Consider the following 16,826-nt stretch of genomic DNA (forward strand, 5'->3'; position numbering starts at 1 on the left):
ATTTCTGATAATACCCCATTGTAGTATATGAATGTACCTTGCAAAAAAAATGTGTATTCTGCTGCTGTTGGGTGGAGTATTCTCTTTAGGTCTGTTAGGTCTAGTTGGTTCACGGCAGTGTTGAAGACCTCTATTTCCTTATTATATTCTGCCTGGATGCTTTTATCTGTTATTAAGCGTGAAGTATTTAACCTCTTATTACTTTTGGTTTGGCTGCCCTGTCACCTATTTTTGACAGAACAATCATAAATTCAGTATCCATATGGTTATAGCAATGAGACTTCTAGTGCCCATGTTTGTACAATGTTACTGGGTCCCACCTGCTACCCACAAATTGGGAGCAATCAGGAATAAGCACATAAACTCAGAGTGGTATAATCATTTAGCCTCTTTAACTAAGGGAATTAGGAGTAGTACCAGAGAAGTATCAACATTCTCTTTCAATGGAACAAATAAAGGCTTACACAAAGACTGAGAAACTGAGGAAGATGGGGGGTTTTTTGTTTTTGTTATTGTTTTTCACATGGGCAGGCACCGGGAATCGAACCCGGGTCATCTGGCATGGCAGGTAAGCATTCTTGCCGGCTGAGCCACCATGGCCCACCTGGAAGATGGGATTTAATCAGACTTAAATACAAAAGAAGAAAGCAAGCACAAGCAAGCCAAAGAGTTTTTCCTGTAGCTTTTAGCCAGCTCACACTGTTCTGATAGCCTACTGACCTCGAGTTACATGAAACACCTCTGTAGTATCATAATACCTGCCCCGTTTTTCACTTATGCTAGCCTCAAGAGGTTTTTATTAATTTCAACCAGAAGAGAGCAATAAGTATCTAGTAGAAATATTCCTGTTGTTTTAATTAACAGCCCAGTAGATAAAATAAAATTGGGGCCAAATTGAAGATATGACTTAGAACTGGCATTTGAAAAAATTCAAGGTGGTAGGAAAGGGAAGAAAATCTATTAACACAAACTTTCCAGCAAGAGAGTTAATTTTAGAAAGTTAGCCCAAGAAAATCAGCAACGAATACATAAATATAAATGTAAAAGTGCATCATAGTGACATTTTTTGTCATAGCAAAGAATGTCAAAAACATTGGAAATTGTCTACATGTTCACCATTGTGGTATTCATTAAATACTATAAATGACTTGATACTCATATAACAAACACTATATAATGATAAAAATTATTATGTAGCTCTATCTGCCTAGATATGGAAGATTTTCTGTGAATTATTAAAGGAAAGAATACAAATCATCTCATAAGTGATCCCAGTTTATAAATACAGATATATGTGTACATTAAAAAATATTGGATGTATATACACCGATGTGTTAATTATTATTTGTTGGTTGGTGGGTTGCAGGTAAATTGTTACTGACACTTTTAAAATTTTGGCATTGTTTGTATTATTTATAAAAGCACATATAGGGCAGGCAATGGTGGCTCAGTGGCAGAGTTCTTCCCTGCCATATTGGTGACCCGGGTTCAATTCCCAGAGCCTGCCTATCTCATTAAAAAAAAAAGAGAGAGAGAGAGACTAAGCAATTTTTATTCTAAGAATAAAAGAAACAGATATATGTGACCAGAGAATATTTTTATTCTGAGAAAGGGACCAAAGAGACTCAAGCATTAAAGATGAACATGAAATGGAATCAAAGGCCAAATATTGAAACACTGGGAAAAAAGATCTCTTTCCAGGTAGAGGAAATAAACTCCTAAAAATATGGTTCTTGCTCTTTTAGCAATTCAAGAATGGTAAATAGGGCAAGCTGGTAAGGGGCAGAAAAGGAAGTTCAAGTTTGATGACTAGATCTTGAAGACCTTAAAAAAAAACTTTTTAGATGATTTTACTTGGCAGGGGAGTGGGGAGAACCCTTGCAGTGTGGTCTAAGGCAATTTAACTTGCTGTCAATTAATTCAGCAATTCATCTTTCTCCCTGTACTGAATATTTTCTATTTGCCTCTGTGTCCCTCTGCCTTCTTCTCCACCCTGCTCTATGGTCTGGAATCCCAAAAGGAACCAAAGTAAGGGCCTCCAGAGTCCTTTGGCTTCTTGTTTGGCTAGGGGGAAAGAGCAGGGAGGCTGGTGGCACTGGGGAAAGGGATGGGAGTGGGTGGCAAGTGAAGCTAAGATATGCATTCTACAATTAGCCTTTCCTTCCATTTAAGGAAGGCACAGCTTCTCTTTACACAGCATTTCTTGCTCCCTCTCCTTATGCTTTCAAGACTAGGGTGTGTGAAAATATACCCCATCACCACTACTGCACTGATCTCATGTGGGTCCCATTCTCTCCGTCCTCACTTTTGTAAATAGTTTATTAAATCCTTCTCAAATTACCCTGTTGCTATCCCATCTGTTCCCAACAAGACCTTCATTAATACAAAGGCTTATCTGTAAAATGGATTAGCAGAATCGGCTCCTCTGTTCTTTATAGGAAGCCACTTCGTTAAATAATTTTTCATCAGTTTTATGGTTGCTCATTGAATGTTATTACAAAACTAACTTTCAGCAGACCTTATTAGTACTCTGCCAATTCTCCCACATCTCTTTGCCAGTTTATTTTCATTGTCATTCCCTAAGACAGCAGGACTGCCCTCTGGCCGTCAAAATTCATTTGCCTGTACACAAGAAAAAAAATGGAAGTGACTAGAAATTTGCATCCCCCCACACCCTCACCCCAGCCGCTGCTAAATCAATGACTGAATGTGTACGGGTATAAATACTTGAGCTCCCTCACCTTCAGTGGGGACATATTTGAAATGTGTCCTACCCTGTCCCTAGAGAGTTTCTACCACATTGAACCATAGTTATTCCTCAAGGGATATGATTACAACTAAGCTTGGATTCCTTCCTTTTCCTTCCCTTCCCTGTTTCAGGTCCCAACTCATCTATGCATTTTTGCTGGATTTATTTCCTAATAAACTACTTTCATCTCAGAATCTGTTTCAGGGTAGCTCAATCTAAGTCAGCAACCACATGAAATGGATCAGAAAATAAAATTTTTAAAAATATTTAAAAAGAAACAAACCCTCCATAAGCATTACAAGCAAATAGATACATAATGAAAAATTCCATATGGAGTTAATTCATTTTTGACACTTTTTCATTTCTGAAATATTAGATTCTAAAATCATGGACTCTGACGAGACCACATTATTGGTGACGTGTATGTATAGCATTGCTAAGGATAGAGGTCGCATTCTGCAGACATTTCATAGAATCACATGAGTGGGAAGTAGGTGTTTTATGGAATAGTCACACATTGAGAGGTGCCCTGATCCCATTTTTCCATCATCTAGGTACTTGAGACCTGATGCATCTTTAACCTTTTGAGAGGAAGGCAGGCAAATTTGTCAAATCAAAGTAATGGACAGAAAACAAAAAGTAATGAACAGAGAAGAGACCAAAAAGACACAGATCATTATCTTCTTATTTCAACCTTGAGTTTGACAAATGAGGTGAGCAAATCCCAAGCATTTAACTAGTTTATACAAAACCATTCAGCTAGTTAGTGGAAGAGCAGGGACTTAGACCCAGAGTTCTAATTAAGTAGATTTCCAATGCTGGTAGTATTTATTCCACTTCTTTAATTATTTCAAGACATTTTTCAACATTCTGAGAAAGATGCACATTTGATCTTTTGTGTTTTATTTTCAAATAATTGTTGCAATTATATTACAAAGTTGGGCAATGATTTGGCTCATTTAATTATCAAAATTGATTGAGATTATTTGTAGTCATTAGAAAGTTTACCTTCTTAAATTTAAAGTAAGGCCTGGGGAGTGTGGATAACTCACCCATTCCTAGCCAATTCTTCTTAGTGTCCCCAACTCCCCTCCAGGAAGGGAGCAGCATGTTACCAACACGTCCACAACCTAGAGGAGAATTTTTAGCATAAAAAATCATGTTTTATAACAAAAATGTAGATCTTTACTCAAGTCAACAAAAGAAACTTAAAATATTGACCCAATTCACTTCTTCTCTGTAGTTTTGGTTCATTTAAGAGTAGAAAGAATGATTTTATCTGCTTTAATTTCTAAGCAGATTCTCAGTTTAGAATGAATTAATTGAAAGAATAATTGTTTTCTTTCTGCACCTACAGATGAAATGATGCTGATGTAACTCTTATTTTAAAGTCAGATAAATCCATGCACCTAAATTATCTTCACTGGCACATCTATGCCATATTTTTTAAAACCTAATAAGTCCTGGCATCTATTTATTGTAAATAGAGTGCAATCTTGGTTTTGGTTTGGCTTGATTAGTTGAGACATATTTATAAAAGCCTTTCTAAGAAGTTTACATGTACTTTAATGACTATAAGTTAACAGTAATAATGCATAATGCATGATAGTTTCTTTACAAACTTTAAATATAAAGTTCAAAAATATTTTACAAAAGTATTTAAAGATATCACATTTTGATTGTGTCTTTTGATTAATTTGAATAGCACACATATTTTAAATGTAGGTTTTAAATTTTTTTAATATCTCCTTTCCAAGATAAAAGAGGCCACTGTTAATAGGGGATTTTTAATTATTTACAAATTAAAATCATAAATATTGTACTATCCTGTGATATATCTGCGCATTCTATTTCTGTAGCATTTGCTTCTAACTACATGCAAAATTAACATTATTTTTCAGGAAAAGTTATGGTAGGAATAGATGATTTTGGGGGGGAAAGAGATGATTTGGGGGGAAGCCATCACTTCATAATACAGCCATTCTGCCCAATCTTAGTTAAGATATGTTTACTGCTTTTGTTATATGCAAATACAAAGTTATCTTTGAAATGGAACCCTTATCAGTATCCTCTAACATTAAACCTAACAGCACAGATTTGAGTATGATGCAATAGTTCAAACCCAGTTCCACCACTCACAGGTATGTGACCTTGGGCAGGTTACATAACTCTCTGAGTCTCAGTTTCTCCATCTGAATAGTGGAGGTGTTATAACAGTACTTACCTCATGGCATTACTGGGAGGATTAAAATAAATCAATGTACTTAGAAGAAAGCCTGGATCAGAGCAACACTCACTCTCACTCTCTCTCTCTCTCTTTCTCTCTCTATGTATATATATATATATATATATATATATATATATTTTTTTTTTTTTTTTTTTTTTTTGCACGGGCAGGCACTGGGAATCAAACCCAGGTCTCTGGCATGGCAGGCAAGAACTCTGCCTACTGAGCCACCATGGCCCACCCACTATATATATATATATTTACTTCTATCATTATTCCCAATGCATGATAGGCTTTCAGTAAATATTTGTTCATCTAAGTGCCTCTCCAAAATAAAACAACACATAGGAGACCCCATTAGATAATGTAGCATGTATTATTCACATATTTCATACATACATAGGTTCTATGCCAGTAATAAATTCAGAAACTCTACAAGAAATTGCATATGCAGTGTTATCGGAGGGGTTCTCAGAATCCCATGTCACTCCTCCAAACCCAGCTCTAGTGCTGAAGCCGACTCATTACAACTTCAGCTAAAACATTGAAGGTCTTTGTAAAAGGCCACCATTAAACAGCAAAAAGAGGTGATGGGATGATATAAAACACAGTCAGCTGCTTCGAGCAAGGTGGGGAATTACAACAATAGATATTAATACTTTAGCTATACAGTTTATTATATTAGTTAACTAATTTTACAACCATTCTATAGGATTATATCAGAGAAAGAAGGATCCTATTGAGAGTGCTGGAAGGGCTCTATGATAGGACAGGAGGAAGAAATTACCTACCTAATTTTTTTCAGAGGCCATATACCTCTGTCATCTCAGAATGCCATCAATACTATTTTAAAATAAGAATTTTCAACCTCACGATGTATGTGGTAGTATGTCTAGCTTTTGAAGTCACTGACAAAAAGATCTGATAATGTTCCATGTTATGACACTTCCATTATCCCACAAAATAAAGACTTTCTTGCTAAAAAAGAAAATAAAAAAACTTTCATGCTTCAAAGGAAAAGCTTGTCTTCACCTAATATAGAAGTTTTCATTTATACTGTTTGCAGAGTACAAATTGAGGTGCGGGAGTTAGTCTGGATCTGTCGGTGACACAATTAGAGAGCCTGACATTGGGTTACCAGGACAGAGACTGCTGCTGTGTTACCTTGACCTGCTACCTTCAAAGGCGGAGAAAGAACTTAGAAAAATGGTGTGCTGTGAGAAGCAGATGGTGCTGATTTTCAATACATGCCCATGGAATGGATTCCAGAAAGTTCACATTACTACAGTATTACTTGAAGTTTCAAGGTCTTGATCACTGTCAAGCTCAGGAACTGAAGGTTAGCACATATGAACTAACCCATCTGATATTTCTACAGCTAACATATCAATTTCGGGGAGTAGACTTAGTCTATAAGCAACAGTCCTCTCCTACCTTCCCAGGATGCAAGAAAGACAGACTCAGGTGTCAGACTGATGCAAGAGTAATACATCAACTCTCTGACTGGCAAATGCTAGCTTGCAGGACCTGTGGTAGGTGTCCCCGCAGACAACTTGCTAACATTCATGTGAATTTGACTTTTACACTCCTCTCCTCCAAGGCATAGTCAGAAACACAATTAACTCCACTAAACTCATCACTCATGGGAAAGTACATTTCTCTGCAGACAGGGAAATCCCAAGAAGAAAAAAAAGAGGCAAACACATCATCTTAATTGATGAAGTAGAGAATTCACTCCTTTTCACATGGAGACTGTCCAGGGTGTTACCCCAGCATGTAGTTTCCAGCGAAGGTGCAGATATATTCCCTAGGAAACTTTAGGAAATATGTGGAGATGCTTCTGACATTTAGTAGATCATGACCAGAGTTGCTAAACATTCTGCAAAATATACGACTGTCCCAGACAATAAAGAATGCTCCTGCCTAAAATCCAATAGTACTGTTAAGAAACACTACTAGGAACACTCTTCCACCGGGAAATATGAGTAAGGAATGAATCCCCCTAGCAGTTTTGAGTAGGCATGTATGTGCATGTATGCACATCTGTGGTTGTAGATACACAGCTAATTACTTGTAAACTATCACTTTCTTTTGCAAAAATGTTATTTACATTCCAAAACAGTCACTCTTTTTAGTGAGTCACTCTATGAGACTTAAACACATACAATCATGGCGTAATTCCATCACCTTCCAAATTCCCTCCAACTCAATCCCCTAGCAACCATTAATCTATTTTCTGTCCCTATAATTTTGTCTTTTCTAGACTGTCATATAAATAAAGTGATACTTTTGAACCTAACTTCTTTCACTAGCACATTTGAGATTCATCCATGTTGTTGCATGTGTCAGCAGTCCATTCCATTTCCTTCTAAGCAATATTCTTTTCTGTGGATGTACTACAATTTGCTTTTTCATTCCCTAGTTGAAGGGCATTCCATGTGTACTTTTAAACTTTAGAGAATAAGTGCAGGTAAGATGAACATCTTCCAAGAAGTGCTGTCCAAACCTGAACATATTGTACTCCTTCCAATCTCTTCTACAACTCCTTTGGAATTCAGGTGTCCCTCTTAGTTAATCCAGATTTCTCTGTTCAGACTGTTATCACATCACTTAGTACTTTGCCATTGCCTGTTTCTCACAATATATTTTTAACTCATTCAGGTAGGAGTGGTGTCTCATTTAATATTTTTATCCTAAGCACAAATATAGGGTCTGGGACATATTTGGTATTAATCAATATTTATTGAATGAAAGTTTGAACAAATGCATGGAAAGAAAACAAAAGGATTCAATGTGCAAGTCTTATTTGTGTACATGTAACAAAAGATACTTGTGTAGGGGTACATACTTGGTTGGTATCTAAGAGGATCTCAAGGTTCCCCTTTACTTTCTCTCAACACCCCACATACACACACACATACACACAATGATGTCCAGGTAGAAATATAGGTTCCTAAATACTTGATTGCGTCTGTTTAGAGTCACCCTACCCCATGAGCTTCATCAAAAAAAAAAAGGATTTGAATGGACCCTAATCTACTATTAACTATACTATTATAAGACCCTAATTTGGTGTCTTATAATAGTATAGTTAAGAGGCAAGCTAGGCAGGTGCAAACAGGGATCTCCATCCTAGGTTACATGCAGGCCACTGTCCATAACAGCCTAAGCAGAGCGTTTTCTCCTTCCCTCTAAGCCCAAGTCAAATCCTCAGCTCTATTAACATACCACTGAGAGGTCAGGAGAAGATAAAGCAGCCAGCAAGAAGATGCAAGTGCACCTCAGGCAGGAGACAAGTTCCATCCAGAAGCAGCCTCTGGGAAATTCTTACATATCTCCTTAATTACAGACATTTCTTATTTTCTTTCCTATCTGTTCTTCAGGTCAGTTCTAATTATATGACCATGGTTTATGCAAGTTGTTCTTTTAGCTTAGAGGCCATCACCTCTGTTTTGCTCACTTAACATCAAAAAAGTATTTTGAAATTTCATGTAGCTCCTTTTTGTTGACATCTGTTGTAGTTTCCTAAGCTACTCAAAGCTAATACTATGAAATAGGTCAGGTTAAACAATAGGAATTTATTGGACCTCAGTTTTGAAGCCAGGAAAATGTCTAAATCAAGCTAATGCTTTCTCCCTGAAGACTGGCTGCCAGTGATCCCTGACTTTTCTGCCATATGGGAGGGCACGTAGCCCTGCTGGTCTTTCCCTTCTCTTCCGGGTTTCATCGACTCCAGTGGCTTTTGCTGTTTATTTGAATTTCATTCACTTGTAAAGGGCTCCAGTAATAGGATTAAGACACATCCTGATTGAAGTGAGTCACACCTTAACTGCTGTAGCCTCATCGAAAGGTCCTACTTATAATGGGTTCGCCTCCATGGGAATGGATGAAATTTAAGAGCATGTTTTTCTGGGGCACATACAGCTTTAAACCACTACAACATCCAAATTCTTTCAAATGAGCTTAATAAATAAGATGAATACATTATGCAATCTATAAAAAGAATTAAACATGAAAGTAAATTTCATTGGAAATGCATCTCTTAAAGTGAAAATTGGGGCATTTTTATAGTTATGCATGTATCTCTGAATAATACAACCTATTAAATGAGATAATACTAGAAAGGGTTGAAAAAAACAAAAATACAGTTAATTTCTGTACACTTTTTGTAATGTAGCAATTATTGATAATTTTGTTAATCATATCCATTTTTTTAAAGTATGCTTTAAGTATGTTTTTTCCTACACCTTGGATCTGCAGATTTTGATTGCTCCACTTCTGGAAATTGTTCACAATACAGCCTCATTGGCAAAAACATTGCTTATTACCACACAATTGGCTGTATCTAACTTGCTCTCTATAAAAAAATAAATTATCTTGTAATATTTATTACTTAAAGTTGTCTCATCAAAATTAAACTGATACAAATCAAATACACTTAGTTATGCACATTAATAATTTTAAAAAGTGAGTAGAAAAACTTACATTTTCCCTTTACTTTGTATTAAGATATATAATGAATATGCAAAATGTACTGAAAAGTAAAGTTACTTATGAATTAGGGAATATATATTATTGTATGCTTTCGAAAATATTTCTGTGGAGGTCTTAAAATCTTAGATATAACTTTAGAGATTAGTTAAGTAACAATCAAGTATAAAAAGCAGAAATAACTCAATTTACTTTAGACATCATGATTAAACTTTTCTAACATATTCAGTGGTTTAGGATATAGAAAATCAATTTACTTCTTTCCCTTTCCTATAATCTGTGGTCAGTATTTGCTAAAACTTGAAACATGAATTCTTATAATTTAGTTAATAATTATCCCAAACAAAAAGAGAAAGTGTATTATTCTTAATATAATTCTAATAAAGCTATTCTAAGTATTTAATAATAAGGTATATAATCATCTGAAAAACAGGATTAGTATAATCACTTTCTGCAGTGGTTAAAGTAGTAAAACGAAGTAAGGAACTTAACTGAGGCTACGTAGAGATATACTGATTTATCTAGAAATAAAATCTAAGCCAATATTTGGTTCAACAATTGATCATCTCACCAAGAAACATGTTTTGAATTTAATAATACTTATGTTATTTTTATATTGTTTATGTTCTTTAGAATCATCAGTCCCGCAAAGTGATAGATTTGGAATATATTTCAAAAATTGGCCCTTCTCTTGTTCCAGTCCCCACTGAAAACCAGCAGCTTTTCATGTCATTCAGTAAATGGACCAGAGTAGTATACCCAAATAAGGAATATGTTGTCTCTGAAATCCAAAGAGGCCAACTAGGCATTGTGCCTTTGTTTGTTTGTTTGTAGGAGAGTTCATCCTTTACCTTAGAAGAGATATTTCAACATATTCCACACCACTGAACATCTAGAAATTTCACTGAGGTGGAATGACCCTGTATTTTTCTTAATTTCTCTCTTACCCCCGACACACAAATGTCTTACCTATAAGTCTAGAGAAGTTGCTACTTCTTGCTCAGTAAGTCTGACATGATATCATTAATATAATGGACCAGTGTGATGTTCTGTGGGAGGGGAGATGATCAAGATCTCTGTGGACTAGATTTTGACATAGAGCTGGAGAGTTGATATAATCCTGAGGTAGAGGAGTAAAAGTGTACTGCTGGCTTTGCCAGCTGAAAGCAAACTGTTTCTGGTGATCCTTACTAACAGCAATTGAGAATAAAGCACTTGAGCATTTGCCAGATCAATAGCTGCATACCAGGTACAAGGGGATGTGTTGATTTGCTCAAGTAATGATAACGCATCTGGAACAGCAGTTGCAATTGGAGTCACCAACTGGGTAGGTTTACAGTAATCCACTGCCTTCCTCTAAGAACCATCTGTTTTCTGTACAGGTCAAATAGAGTTGAATGAAGATAGTAGAAATCACCCCTGCATCCTTCAAGTTCTTGATGGTGCCACTAATATCTCCAATCCCTCCAGAATCAGGAATTGCTTTTGATTTACTATTTTGCTAGGTAGAGGCAGTTCTTTTGACTTTCATCTGGCATTTCCTACAATAATAGCCCTCACTCCACATATCAGGGAACTAATGTGGGGTTTCTGCCAGTTGCTGAGACTGTGTATTCCAGTTATGCATTCCAAAATTTGGGAAACAACTACAGGATGAGTCCAGGGACTGACTAGACCTACTATGAGACAGACATGAGCTAAAACTCCATTGATTACCTGACCTCCATAAGCCTCTACTCTGACTGGGGGGTTGCAGTGATGTTTGGGTCTCCTGAATTTAACGTCACTTCCAAGCCAGTGTCTAATGACTCCTGAAATGTCAGATCACACAGTTAACCTTGTAAAAAGCCATAGGTCTCTTTTGGGGAAAGCTGAGAGGAAGATTAACAGAAGAAATTTTTAACAGTGTAGCAGAGTCCTTCCCCAAGTGTACCCCGTCTTTCCTTTATTCAAGGGACTCTGGGTCTGTAAACTGTATCAGGTCTGGAAACTGATTAAGGGACTATGACTCCCTATTTTTGTAATTCAAGATAGACACTTTGTTCACTTGACATAGAACTTTTCTGCTTATACAGAGCAGGTAAGAATTTAGTAGACTGCCCATCTATTTTACTTCTAGATACCCCATTATCCGCCACCCAATGCCATAGGTCTCTGTGACCAGACTCTTTTGATTACTGCTTTGAGTCTACTGTCCACTATGGTAGCCATGCTCACCTTGTATTTGGCAATTACATACTGTTACTTGGCTTCTTACAACCTGGGATCTGATCTTCCCCATTGAGTTTAAGGATCCAGGTTCAGTGACAACAGTTCCCACAGTGCTATCTGACCCACAGAGAAGAGCAAGCACAGAGTTCTTCAGGGATGTTGGTGTTAGTCTCACAAATTAGTTCCTCATAGTGCTGGTGATGTGTGCCCTGTGGACATCCCTAGGGTGTGTGAGCAGCCCTACCATGACAAATCCATTCTAACATTCCAACCTCTCCAAACCTTTGGAGCCCCTCATCTACATTACACTAGAGCAGTTCTGGCCTTTTGACCTCAGTCAATGTATGCCACCTTTCAGTCCTTGCTTCACCAACCATCCAAACAAACCATTAGAGACTTTTCTAACCCCTCCAAGTTAAAACATGGAGTTCAGAATCTCTGCTTCATGGACCCATATCAATAAATTCAGCCTATTACCACTTTACCTTCCTTCCACCATTATTCTACACCTTTAATATCCATTTCCACACACATTCCCCTGATTTCTGTCTAATGAGCTAGAAAAATCATGCAGTTCTTTTGGAGTGCAGCATACCTCCTCATGGGCCACACTTTATACCTCACCTTATTGGGCCTTTGGTATTTCAATTTAGTTATAAGCCTGGAAAAACAAAGGGGGTGGTGGGGGTGGGTCACAAGAATTATATTATCTTGCAAGCCAGCCACCTCAGAGAATTCCATTGCAGTTTCATCTGGTGAAATAGGATTAATATCTTTAGAAGAGGAGTGAGGGCTCTTTCCTCAAGAAGGGTGGTTACAGGTTCATCAGGCGTAGCAGGGTTAATCTCTTCAGGTGGAGATTGGATGGCAGATACCACACGTAAGACTAGAGGTCAGGAAGACTGGTCCTCAGGGAAGACCTTTACAGGTTTATCTGGCAAATACACAGCAGAATCTCGGGTTTCAATGTACCGACCACTGTTATTATTGAGCTATATGTCCTCATTCCAATTTTCAGGATCTCATTCCTTTCTGATCAATGCCCTCACTTTAACACAGACCCTGACAAGGTTGGAATTTTAATTTACATTATTCAGCTACTTACACAATGAGATTCTGGTTCTTGTTCTCAGAAATCTGAAGTCTGCAGCTACCCAAAATAAGATTTTCTTTCAGAGCACATGTAGAAACTTTCATGGCTCTGAAATTGGAAATATAAGGCCTTGAGCTCATCCTTTTCTTTTCAACTGTATCTAGCTTTTTAGTAACAGCCAGCCAACTTCATTATACCTTTTAACTCCACAAAATTCTGTTAAAATGTCAAAACCTTTCTCACCCTGAGCCTTGCCTCTTATAAGCATTTGAATAACCATATTGGCAATATTGTGTGTATCTCTGTTGCTAACTCACATCATGGACTATCAGAACCATTTTGATTACTTTGAAATCGAGTCATTAGTGCTTTTTAATCCAATCAGTTTTGAGAACAATTCAGAAATCTCATCCTTAAGATTCTGTTTCTTAAAAACCACTCCCACTACCAAGGCCATATTAGTCTGGGTTCTCTAGGGAAACAGAACTAACAGGAAATATATTATTTTTATAAGTATTGCTTCACATAACTTTGGAGTGTACAAGACCAAATTCCTAGGGCAGGCCACAAGCTGGGAACTCTGGTGAAGGTTTTAGATGAATTCTTCAGGCAAATCTGGCTAGCTGAATTAGAGATGGAAATTCTGTCTTCTGACTGCTGAAATCATCACCTCTCTTTTAAAGGCCTTGATGCATTAGATGAGAAGTCTCTCTTTGTTGAAGGCAATCTCAGTTGATTGTAGATCTAATCAGCCATCAATTTAAATGGATGATTTAAATCCATTAAATATCCTCATGGTAACAATCAAGCCAGTGCTTGCTTGATCTAACTGGAGGATACCAAAACCTGGTCAAGCTGACACATAAAGTTAACCATCACAGAGAGCAAAAGGAGGGGAGAAGGAGAGACAGGGATGGAGGAATAGAAGGAAGAAAAGATAAAAGGAAGAAAGGAAAGAAAGTAAAGAAAAGTAAAAAGGATTATCATGAAAATCTGGATAGAGGAGTCTATCATGTTAAATAAATTATTACATATAACATAACCCATTTTACCTGTTAAGAGACATAAAAATATTACACATAACATCCTAATATCAATTCATAATATTCCTGCCACAAAGTTTCAATGTACTAACAAGGATGTCCACATAAAACAGAGATAGCATCATGTGACAAATACAAGTGAGAATAAATGAATCTCCAATAGATTACTAAAATAATCTAGAAAAATAACTTCCTATTCATTTATATTCATAAGTTGTTAGAAATCCAATATAGACTATTTAAAACAAACATCATGCATCTTCAGTGCATATCTATAATTCAAATGTAAAGCAAAAGAAACTAGAAAAAATGAGAACTGATATTTTTTTAATTTTTTAACTTTCTTTTAAAAATATAACAACAAACAAATGCAAACATTCTTAACTTATGATCATGCCATTCTACATATATGATCAGTTATTCACAATATCATCACATAGTTGCACATTCATCATCATGATCATTTCTTAGAACATTTGCATCAATTCAGAAAAAGAAAAAGACAACAAAAAAATTCATACATATCATACCCCTGACCCCTCCCTCTCATTGATCCCTAGCATTTCAATCTAAATCTATTTTAACATTTGTTCCCACTATTATTTATTTTTATTCCATATGTTTTACTCATCTGTTGATAAGGTAGATAAAAGGAGCATCAGACACAAGATTTTCAGAATCACAGTCACATTGTGAAAGCTATATCATTATACAATTATCTTCAAGAAACATGGCTACTGGAGCACAGCTCTACATTCTCAAGCACTTTCCTCCAGCCTCTCCATTACATCTTGACTAACAAGGTGATATCTATTTAATGCGTAAGAATAACCTCCAGGATAACCTCTCGACTCTGTTTGGAATCTCACAGGCATTGAAACTTTATTTTGTCACATTTCACTCTCCCCCCTTTTGGCCAAGAAGTTTCTCTCAATCCCTTGATGCTGAGTCTCAGCTATCGCTCAGAAACCACAACTATCCCAACCTCTATAAAATGAATAGTAAGAAATTATGAAACCATCTACCTTCTATCTATAAGGTCAAATGAAAATATTAGGGAAATGGTGGGATATATAAAAAGGAAAGGAAACGAGTAAAAAGAAAAGTTGGTCATTTAACTTGAACTTTCTTTTCTTGGAACTATCCAATGGAGTGGATACATAGTGCTTATGCAGACACTACATAAACTGAGAAAACATACAGATATTTGAAATTCACATTTTCCTCAGCCTCAAGTTTCTCTGAGAATTGCACTCAACTCATAAATGCTTGGGAATGCAGCCCCCTAATTCCCCTGAAGAGAAGTCTCTTTCCATTTTTATTTTCTCAGCCACAAACCAATCAGTCTTAATTGCTCCCAGCTGTGATCGTTCTCTCAGGGGATGCTTCCTGCTGGTACCCAAGTAGTATAGAATCATGCCATTTTGTTAACTCCAATAAATACATGGGAGCTTTGTAGAACCTAATTCAATTACATGAGATTTCAAACACTGTAACTATCAAGTAAACTTTCACTCACTTTAAAAGCTGACCACATAATAAAGAACATTCTTTCTCAAGGATATGACAAGATATCAGGTGATTGAAAGTTATATTCTTTGCCATTTGTGATTTTAATGGAAAATTACTTATGATTCTATTTGTAATATACACACACACACATATTAAAATTCTGTGTTACATCTAAAACATTTTTCTTCTATATTTTGAATTTTTATTTAAATTATTGTTATAGCATCAAGAAATTTTGTAGTTCAAGACTACATCATGCTACCTTGATAGTTAAAATCTTCATAAAATTAAATAATTGGCTCCCCCTTATATTTTACTATTTAATCTCAAAAGCTGAAGGAAAAAGAGATTATCAAAATTTTTTTAATGTTTTAATCCTAATCTTAAGTGGAGCATTTAAAAACAATATCACCTGAAAGGAATATTGACATTTCATTTTATCTAGTTTATTGATAGTGGAAACTCAACTATTTGTTTGTTATTAATGAACCAAACCTCTATTAGTTATTGTGGCACCTATTTCTCCGCAACCTTAAATCTGCCTAGTTGCCCCACGAGCCCCGTCTGTACAGCCCTCTCCCCGGCAACAGACACGTCACCCCACAAAAATTCTCTCATTGGGCCTCTACCTATCTCCTCCTCCTCTTTGCAACATTCTTGCTACACTCCAGCTGCATGGCCACAGATGAACACACAACCCCCTCTTCTTTCAACACTCCTCCTCCCCCAGCCCCTCTTTTCAAACCTATATGTAGTAATCAAGCCCTCTCCTCCAATCACAGTGCCCTCGGAAAGCCACCCTCCCCTACCCTCCACCACCCCTGTATAAACAAGTGTACTTCCCTGAATAAAGGTCCTTGTGCGCAGTCTTGCTAACTCCACTTGGTCCCGCGGTTTGATTTTGTCTTTCGCGCACGCTCCGATCCCTGCCGAGCCCCCGGAGGCGTAGGCCAACGCTTCCCCCAACCGCTGGCGGCAGAAGACCCCCTCGGAGGGAGGCCTAGCAACCTCCTTCCCGCCCCTCCGTCTTCGTGCCAGCCCCGTTCGCTGAGAGACAGACCCCAAGCGGCAGCACCGGACCGGACCGGCTGCCGCAAGTTATCTTCATTCAAAGACAGAAAAACAAGCAACAACAACAAAAAAAGCAATTAGAAGAAATCGGCTACATCTGAAAGTGATTTAAGGCATGACTATGGGCTCTTTTTATCAAAACCAGTGAATCTGAAGCTTCAGTTAATGAACCACAATTCATAGCTATTAGTTTGACTAATAAACGTTGTTTCTGGGCAAAAATCTAAGGAAAATGAAGACAAACTAGCAAAGTTGAGGACAGGTTGCCATTGACAGATACGGAGCAAGTTCAAAATGCCTAAAAAAGAGTTTGCAAAACATTAATAAAACTTCAAAAATAATTTTTCTTTCACATTTGTGGTCTTCTTTCATTCATTCCCTATTACAACATAGTAAGACACACAGCACTGTAAAGGGCAACATAGAATT

General features: G+C 36.9%; 1 long non-coding RNA gene across 1 annotated transcript in view; it reads left to right on the top strand.

Moving 5' to 3' along the window:
• Nucleotides 1–3,302: 3,302 nt before the first annotated feature.
• Nucleotides 3,303–16,826, top strand: part of LOC143679473 (uncharacterized) — a 53,536-nt gene continuing 40,012 nt past the window's right edge. Inside the window, exons 1-2 of the long non-coding RNA XR_013173791.1 lie at nt 3,303–3,462; nt 6,043–6,315. This is a non-coding gene — a long non-coding RNA (uncharacterized LOC143679473). The remainder of the gene's footprint in view (nt 3,463–6,042; nt 6,316–16,826) is intronic.

Source organism: Tamandua tetradactyla, chromosome 4 (genome assembly GCF_023851605.1).
Source record: "Tamandua tetradactyla isolate mTamTet1 chromosome 4, mTamTet1.pri, whole genome shotgun sequence".
NCBI lineage: Eukaryota > Metazoa > Chordata > Mammalia > Pilosa > Myrmecophagidae > Tamandua > Tamandua tetradactyla.